The following is an 8108-nucleotide window of genomic DNA, read 5'->3' on the forward strand; positions in this document are numbered from 1 at the left end:
TTGGCAAAATTTCTCTCCTGTCTCTCATAAACTATTGCAGCTTTTATATTGCAAATCTTTGTCATACTCACTAATGTTATAACACTTAGCTGTTCGTCTTTATGTGTCTTCAACTGATAGACTACTGTAGACTTTTCACTCTTCTGTTTATTATTGATGGAAAGAAATCCCATTAATTTCAATAGTTCTAAAACTAAAGAAATAAAAAAAAAAGGTAAGCAAACAACCGAAAATTTGGTTACACAAATTGATGCCGTTGAAGTGCTGGTCTTAGGCAAATAAATTTTATTGCATTCTTGGGTTTTGTAAAATACTTATTCTTAGGTATATTAGGTTAAAACATTTGAAATATTAACCAGAGTCTCTAAAGTGTCTTTATTTTAATGGGTATCATCATGAAATTGCCGTTCGTCTGGCGATCTGCCGGCTTTTAGAAATGTTCGGACATAGAATGATACATTCCCAAAGATGTGTATCTATTTTTGTTGATTAACTTCATATCACAATTCGAACACGCTTATAATCAAAGAGGTTCCATCTCTGACCATGCAGTGTTTTATTTTTCTCCCTTGGGCCTCATTTCAATCGTGACTCAATAAATTTAATAAGATGTAGTAAAGACGATGCACTGCGTCTGACAGAAAGCAGAATCAGCTTGTTAGGTCTTCACGTTGGATCATTCATTTTATGAATGCAAATTTATGAGACAAAAAAAGATTCTGATTGAGAATATTTTCTGAAGATGCATGCGGCACTGAATACGTATGCTTGATTTTGCTGTTTATTTATCTATTTTCTGTGATGTTTAGCCTTAGGTCATTCCATAATCAGACTTTTGATGACATATATTTCACAGAGCTATGACACCATACAGTCCAGCTATGAGCATATTGTCCTGTTTAGGCGTGCATAGGAATTCTATCACTGAACTATCATTTCTTGATAAAGACCAAGATGGATCCTTTGAAATTCTACGTTTCATACCCTTTCTACATACATACATACATACATGTGTGTGTGTGTGTATACGATGGGTTTCTTTCAGTTTCCGTCCTCCAAATCCAATCCCTATCCTTTGGTCGGCCCGAGGCCATACTCGAAGACACTTAACCAAGTTGCCACTTAGTTGGATTGAACCCGGAACCACATGGTTGGAAAGCAAGCTTCGTACTATACGTCCACACCTGCCAACAAATCATACCTCGCTTTCCATGAGGGTGCATGCATATCTAAATCTATTAGCGTCGTATGAGACCTGAATTTTACGCAGAAGGAACGACATCAAGAGATGAAATACTCTGATTGAAGACTTGATTAAAATACTACGTGAAATACTAACACACATCGTTCATTGAGAAGGATTTAAAAATCATAGTCAACAATCCACAAGATCGATAAATACACAAATTCACTGACAAAAATGCAAATGGGTACTTGAAAATAAAAACACGGATCATACTAGGAATAAAGAACATCTAAATCTTGGCATTGGAATAGGTAAATGTAAAGACAATGGAATACTGATGAGGTTATAATATCTCACCTTGAACTTTAGCTCTATGCAATACAAGAGCGAGAGATGTGCACTGAATATATTCCACATAAAAGCCAGAAAACGTAAGATGAAAACAAGTGGTTTGAACAAAACAGTAAACAGAAGCCACATAATCGCCAATAGTGATAGAACGTTTACTAGATATTATCTGCTGATGAAGAATCGTGCGGTAGCTAGAACAATCTAGAAGAGAGAGAGAGAGGGAGCAAGAAAAGTACAGTAACAAATATGGTTAAACATATTGGGAACCTATAGATCAAAATGATAAGAGCAGTACCTAAGGCTACAAACGGTAACCAAATTAAAATTCTTCTGATCTGATAATATTTGTGGAACCACAAAATGAAGACAAACTCTGTTTTGGAAATAGCGTTGTGTACAAATACAATACAGATTATAAAAGATATGTATGGTCACTTGACGAGGACAGAGCAAATGTAATACTCAAAATAAACTGCATGCTTTATAGCACATGTGAGAAATATGAATCCCTCTGCTTATTTCCTTGACGGTTGTATGGGGAATTTAGACTGGGAACGAAATTACGAAATTTCTGAATATTTAAACGGCGGCTCAATGTACAAACAAAATTGGAAATAATATCGCACATTTTTTAAATGAAATATATAGTAGTAGGCCAGAAGTCAGGCGCCACCAAAACCATTGGCATTTTATTTATTATATTGCATCGACATCATTATACTTATTAGCAACATCATTAAGGTGGCGAGCTGGCAGAATCGTTAACGCGCTGGGCGAAATGCTTAGCTACGTCATGAGTTTAAATTTCGCCGAGGTCGACTTTGCCTTTAATCTTTTTCGGGGTTTGCTTGGAATCTTCATGCTTCAGTACAGTTCCTAAAAGCACGTAGCTTGGTGTATTAAGATACGTTTCAAGGTCTCTTATTCCTGATTTGAAGGATTGTTCGTGCTGTATCAGGCCTCTTCCCCCTATTTTTGGTGGGGAGATTCATTCTGTCTATATCTGATTTCGGATGGTGCATTCGGTACCTTGTGAGGATTTTGCGGATTTTTCCATCCATATTTTGCATGTCAGTGAGACTCCACCTAATAATACACAAGGAGTTAATCAGACACCAATTCTTTCATTATCCAAAATGGTCATTTACCCCTCCCATCCCCTTTTGTATCACTGGTAGATTTTTCTCGTCTACCGAAATAAACTCATCGAAAGACATAATAAAAATGTAGCGACTTTAACATGATATGAACCTCCGACGTTTTACTTCGGAGTTTGTCAATCTAGCACAGTTATTAAGTCGGTCTCTGCAAATAATCACTGCTTCAGGATATTTATTCTAAGTCAGGTTTAATTCTCTATATTGTTTTTATCGGAGAAGCAATGAATCTAATACATTAGTTATTTATATCCCACCCTATGTTCTGGTATTCACTGTTTATTATTACTTTTACGTTTCTATCTCTTAATTCTTGTTCATCAGACGGACTTAGGCTTTCATCTAGTTTTTAATATTCTGCAGAGAGAAATTTAATCTGTTTGTTGCGAAAAACTTCAAACATTAAAATGATAAATCAAGTATGGGGGCAGCTGAAGGATTTCATGTTCTTTGTTGATTTTCGGTTTATATATATATGCTTTGCTAGAATAAAATATAGATAAGTCAAAAACGCTTTGATTCTCTTAATCTCACTAAACCATTTTAGAAATTTTAAAGGAATAATCGTTAGATGTTTATTCAAAACCCATTACAGAAATATGAAAAGGCTAAAAAGTTCGAAGTAGTCGGAGATTGATATTCTCTGTAGATAGTAATATTGACTACTGCTTTAAATACTATTCCAGCAGTATCATTACAATAGGGTAACACTTTACGTACCACACACACACACACACACACACACACACACACACACACACGTGCGCATGCCTACATAGTTCTATATACATATACGTACATAAGTATGTAGATATATACGTACACATGATATACGTAGATATCAATACACGCATATATGTGTGCATGTATTTGCAAGCACGTATGTATATATATATATATATATATATATATATTTGTAAGCACGTGTATATATATATATGTCCCTGTGAGTACATGTGTCTGTGTATACTCAAGCATGTGTAGTATATTTTAAATATGGAATATGTAAGCGTGTGTTAACTTCTCACAGCGATAATATACACACATGTATATTATCTCTTTCGCTTATTGTGTGCGAGTATATTTGCACGTGTGTGTGTGTGCTGATAGAAACAAGTGTGTGTATGTTTATGCGCGATTGTGTAATACGTGCATGTATTTGAACTCGGCAAAGGATTTGAGAAATAATGAAACTGACGTTATCTATATAAGTTGAAAAAAAAATAGAAAGGAAATTCCTATCGAATAGATCTTTCACTCCACCCCACCAGTTACAATGTTAACGTGTAATGGTATTTCATTTATCAAATAAATGTACATGTGATAGAAGTAATAAAATACTTGTCATATGCATTATGTCACCGAAACTAATTATTATATTTCATCGAGTCAACAAAGTGCTTCTAAGTAGACTCTTGCCCAGCTAAACATAGCAGCGAAATATTTCAAGAATTATTCTCACCTGAAAATCGAGGTTAAAGTTAAATGAAGCGTGAGGCTGTATGTGGTAAGGGTCTGAGGTGTGTATGGTCATGGGTATTTTATTAATTACCGTAATTAGTGGAGGTGTGTGGCGTCATGGTTAGAGTATTATACTGACGGTTGTAATGCAGTGAGTTTGATTCCCCGGGGTGCATCGCGTCCTTGAGCAAGGCACTTTATTTCAGGTTGCTTCAGAACTCTAGGCTAGGAAATATGATTTGTACCTGTGATACAAAAGGCCCACCATGTCACACTGTGTCACGCTGAATCTCCCTGTGAACTACGTTAAAGATATGTGTCTATGATATGCTCAATCACTTGCACGTTAATTTCTCGAACAGTCTATTCTGTTCATCGGATCAACTGGAACACTCGTCGTCGTAACCGACGGAGGGCCACTGATAGTGTAATTAACGAATAAATATGCTTCACAAATTATCCCCTTGCGGAGTACGATAGAAACACCCGCCATACAGTGCACGGGTATGAATTGTGGATCTGGGAGATATTTTGGCCGCACATTACAGAAGATCAGGATGTAGTTAAGATTTCTTATTTCTTTATTGTCCACGACGGGCTAAACATAGAGGGGATAAACAAGGACATATAAAGGGATTAAGTCGATAATATCGACCCCAGTGAGTAACTGGTACTTAATTTATCGACCCCGAAAGGATGAAAGGCAAAGTCAAACTCGGCGGAATTTGGACTCAGAATGTAACGGCAGACGAAATACCGGTAAGCGTTCTCGCCCGGCGTACTAGCAAGCAGTAAAGAAGAGTGATACTGTTAGACAAATGATGGCAACTTAAGCCGTATACTGCGAAAATAAAATATATTCAGTGAAAATTTCATTACACTTCTCTGCAAAAACATTTTTGTATACCGACCCATCACTTGTTGAGGAATATCGTGCTTCAAACTAATTTCTGTTCAGGAAGATGACTTGCAGAAAATAACAATTTTAATGTGATATGGGAGAGACACTACGCCCATATTAGCAACATCGGCTCCAGTACAATTCCACTGGTTTATTATTAGTCAGTTGCTTAAATATCTATCGAACTAAGTAATCGATTGTTTGTTTAACTTGTTGCTTAAACAGTCTATCGCTTGTTTTACATTCTTGTCAAAGTTCTTCAATTGCTCGGGAGTGAATTTGGTGGATGGAAAAGTTGCACAAACTCGTTGTATATGAATATGTGTATGTATGCGCTTTCGTGCCTGTTTCGCTCCCGCACCATTTATCACAAGGTGAGAGTTTGTTTGCGTCCCCGTAACTTAGCTATTCTGCGAAAAGAACCGATAGAATAAGTACCAGATATAACAAAATTATTATTTGGGTCTATTCTACTCGAGTAAACCTGGTGAAAGCGGTATCCGACTATCACAAGTAAGCAAAAAAAAAAAAGAAAAAAGAAAATAACCGATGCATTTTAATTTCAAATCCTTCCTGGCTCATCTCACTCTTCCATCCATCAAGATGTTTACAGAATATAAACACCCATAACACAATGGATCAGCCCATTGCTTTACATACAACAATGTTTCCATCATGTAAATATGTTACACTATATAACGACTTAAAAATCAATATTATTGTTTGAAATAGCATAACATAACTTCACATGATACAATATAATATCGCATAATACAATACAATATAATGTAATGTATATTGTCAAATAACTTGCAGGAACCGAGGATAAAATTATCTTCTTAAAGATAGAATCACAGAACTACATGAATTCGTTTCTTATATTCTTATTATCCCTGCAGGAATGCAAGAATCTTGTATGTCCTAGCAAGATGTAGTATCAAAGGGAAAATTACAGAACATATAACAATATATGTATATGTATGTTGTGTGTCTGTGTGTCTGTCTGTGTATTGATTTGAGTTTGTCTTTCATCTGTATATCAATTAGAATTTCTTTTATGGGTTATGAGGAATCTTCTTCCATTCGGTTAGAATTCGTATTATTTCATTCTGAAATGCAAGCTAAAATATTGGCATATACACGTATACAAATAAATCATCAACATATATATATATACATATATGCATATATATAAACATACATATATACATTCATATATATATGTGTATGTATATATATATATATATATATATATATATATATATGTATGTATGTATGTATGTATGTATGTGTATATATATATATATATGGATGTATACATTCATACAGACATAAATACATATATATGAGTATGCGTAATGCTATATGTATGTGTGTGCATATTTATATGTACATATATATGTGCGTGCGTATTGTGTGTATGCATGCGTGTATGTATATTTAAGGGGTTCGGCGGAGCGGGGAGAGGATTTAACCGATTTATCATTAGATGCTCATTCTCCGAACATTATTCGACCACCGCCTTCTCCATTCACCCACCAAACTCTATCTTGTATCCAATACTCATTGTCAACAAGTTTTATATATTTTCATATCATTTCTCTGTTTTCCTAACAATACATACAATGTTGTTATTGTAGTAAATATTTTTTGATTATATTCTTTTATATTTCCATGTATTCGTGTTTTCTTTTTGTTGTTGCTGTTGTTTTATTTTTCTGTCTTTATTATTTGGTTCACACAAATCAATCCAAGACATCACTGGAATATTATATAAATATCGCTCATATGATGTCTAGATATTATGCATTCCATTTTATAACTCTTCAGTGTTATGTATTCGTGAATATCTAATTATTATGGCTTTTGAATTTCAATGTAATTAAATATTTATGTTAAGAAGAATTACGGCGCTGCCAATGTAACAATTATTCCTGTTTTCTTCAATACCCATTGTTCTACATTTCTATGATTGTTATTCGAATTTTCATTCGTAAATTGAAATTCTTCAAATATAATGTCGGTTGCTATTGAGTTTGAGCCGTGTGATATGAGTAATTTATGGAATATGTGCGACACATAATTAATGCTGTCAAAACACTATAACACACACGAAACAACGCGAAAAACTGAAAAGAGAAACAGAAAGTGAGAAATGGAAACCGGCTTGAAACATGTTCATACATAACAGCATGGCAGTCCGTTTCCATATTTAGAGAGAAGGAGAGGAAGGAGAAAGATGTAAAGATGGATTAATTACAAACTGGCTGTCAAAATATAACATTGTGTAATGATGTGATCATTTCTACACCTAAATTTATGACGAACATTGTGAGAGAAATTTAACTGCGATATTTAGGCGTTCCGGTTCAGTTCCAGTTCAGCCTGGAATAAGTTGTTTTTTTCTGCGTTAGGCACACATTTTTGTGGAGGAGGCTACTCGATTAGATCGACCCAAATACGCAACTGGTATTTCATTTATCGATTCCGAAGCATGAAAGTCGACCACAGCAGAATTTGAACTTAGAATGTAACGACAGACGAAATACCGGTACTCTAAATTTACTGGGGTTCATGTAATTGGCTTCCTAACTTCCTCGTATCCTAAAAATCGCTAGCTTGTGTCAAAATTTTAAGCAATTATTATTTTTACTGTTAATCTACAATTATTTGTATCATCATTACTATTATTATTACAATGCTTTTATCAATATTATTATTATTATTGTCTTGCACAACTTCTAACGCTGGAGATTTACTACGGTGTCAGCTGTTCACTACCAGTGAACTAAGGTAACACCCCTAATTTTCCGAGTGCCATCTGGAGTATTCGAGCGGTACTAATCAGTGCTGTTTTCTGCAGGTGTTCCACCCTTATTGCAGCCCCTATTTATTCCATGTACTTCTCAAGATTTTTACTCACTGTTCCCAGGGCTCCAATAATTACTGATATTACTACCACCTTTCCCATCGACCACAAGTGCTCATTATCCCAAGCCAACCTATCATATCTATCGATTTTTCTTTCTTCCTTATCGCATACTTTATCAGC

The sequence above is a fragment of the Octopus bimaculoides genome, chromosome 27 (assembly GCF_046866305.1).
Source record: "Octopus bimaculoides isolate indiv1 chromosome 27, ASM4686630v1, whole genome shotgun sequence".
Lineage (NCBI taxonomy): Eukaryota > Metazoa > Mollusca > Cephalopoda > Octopoda > Octopodidae > Octopus > Octopus bimaculoides.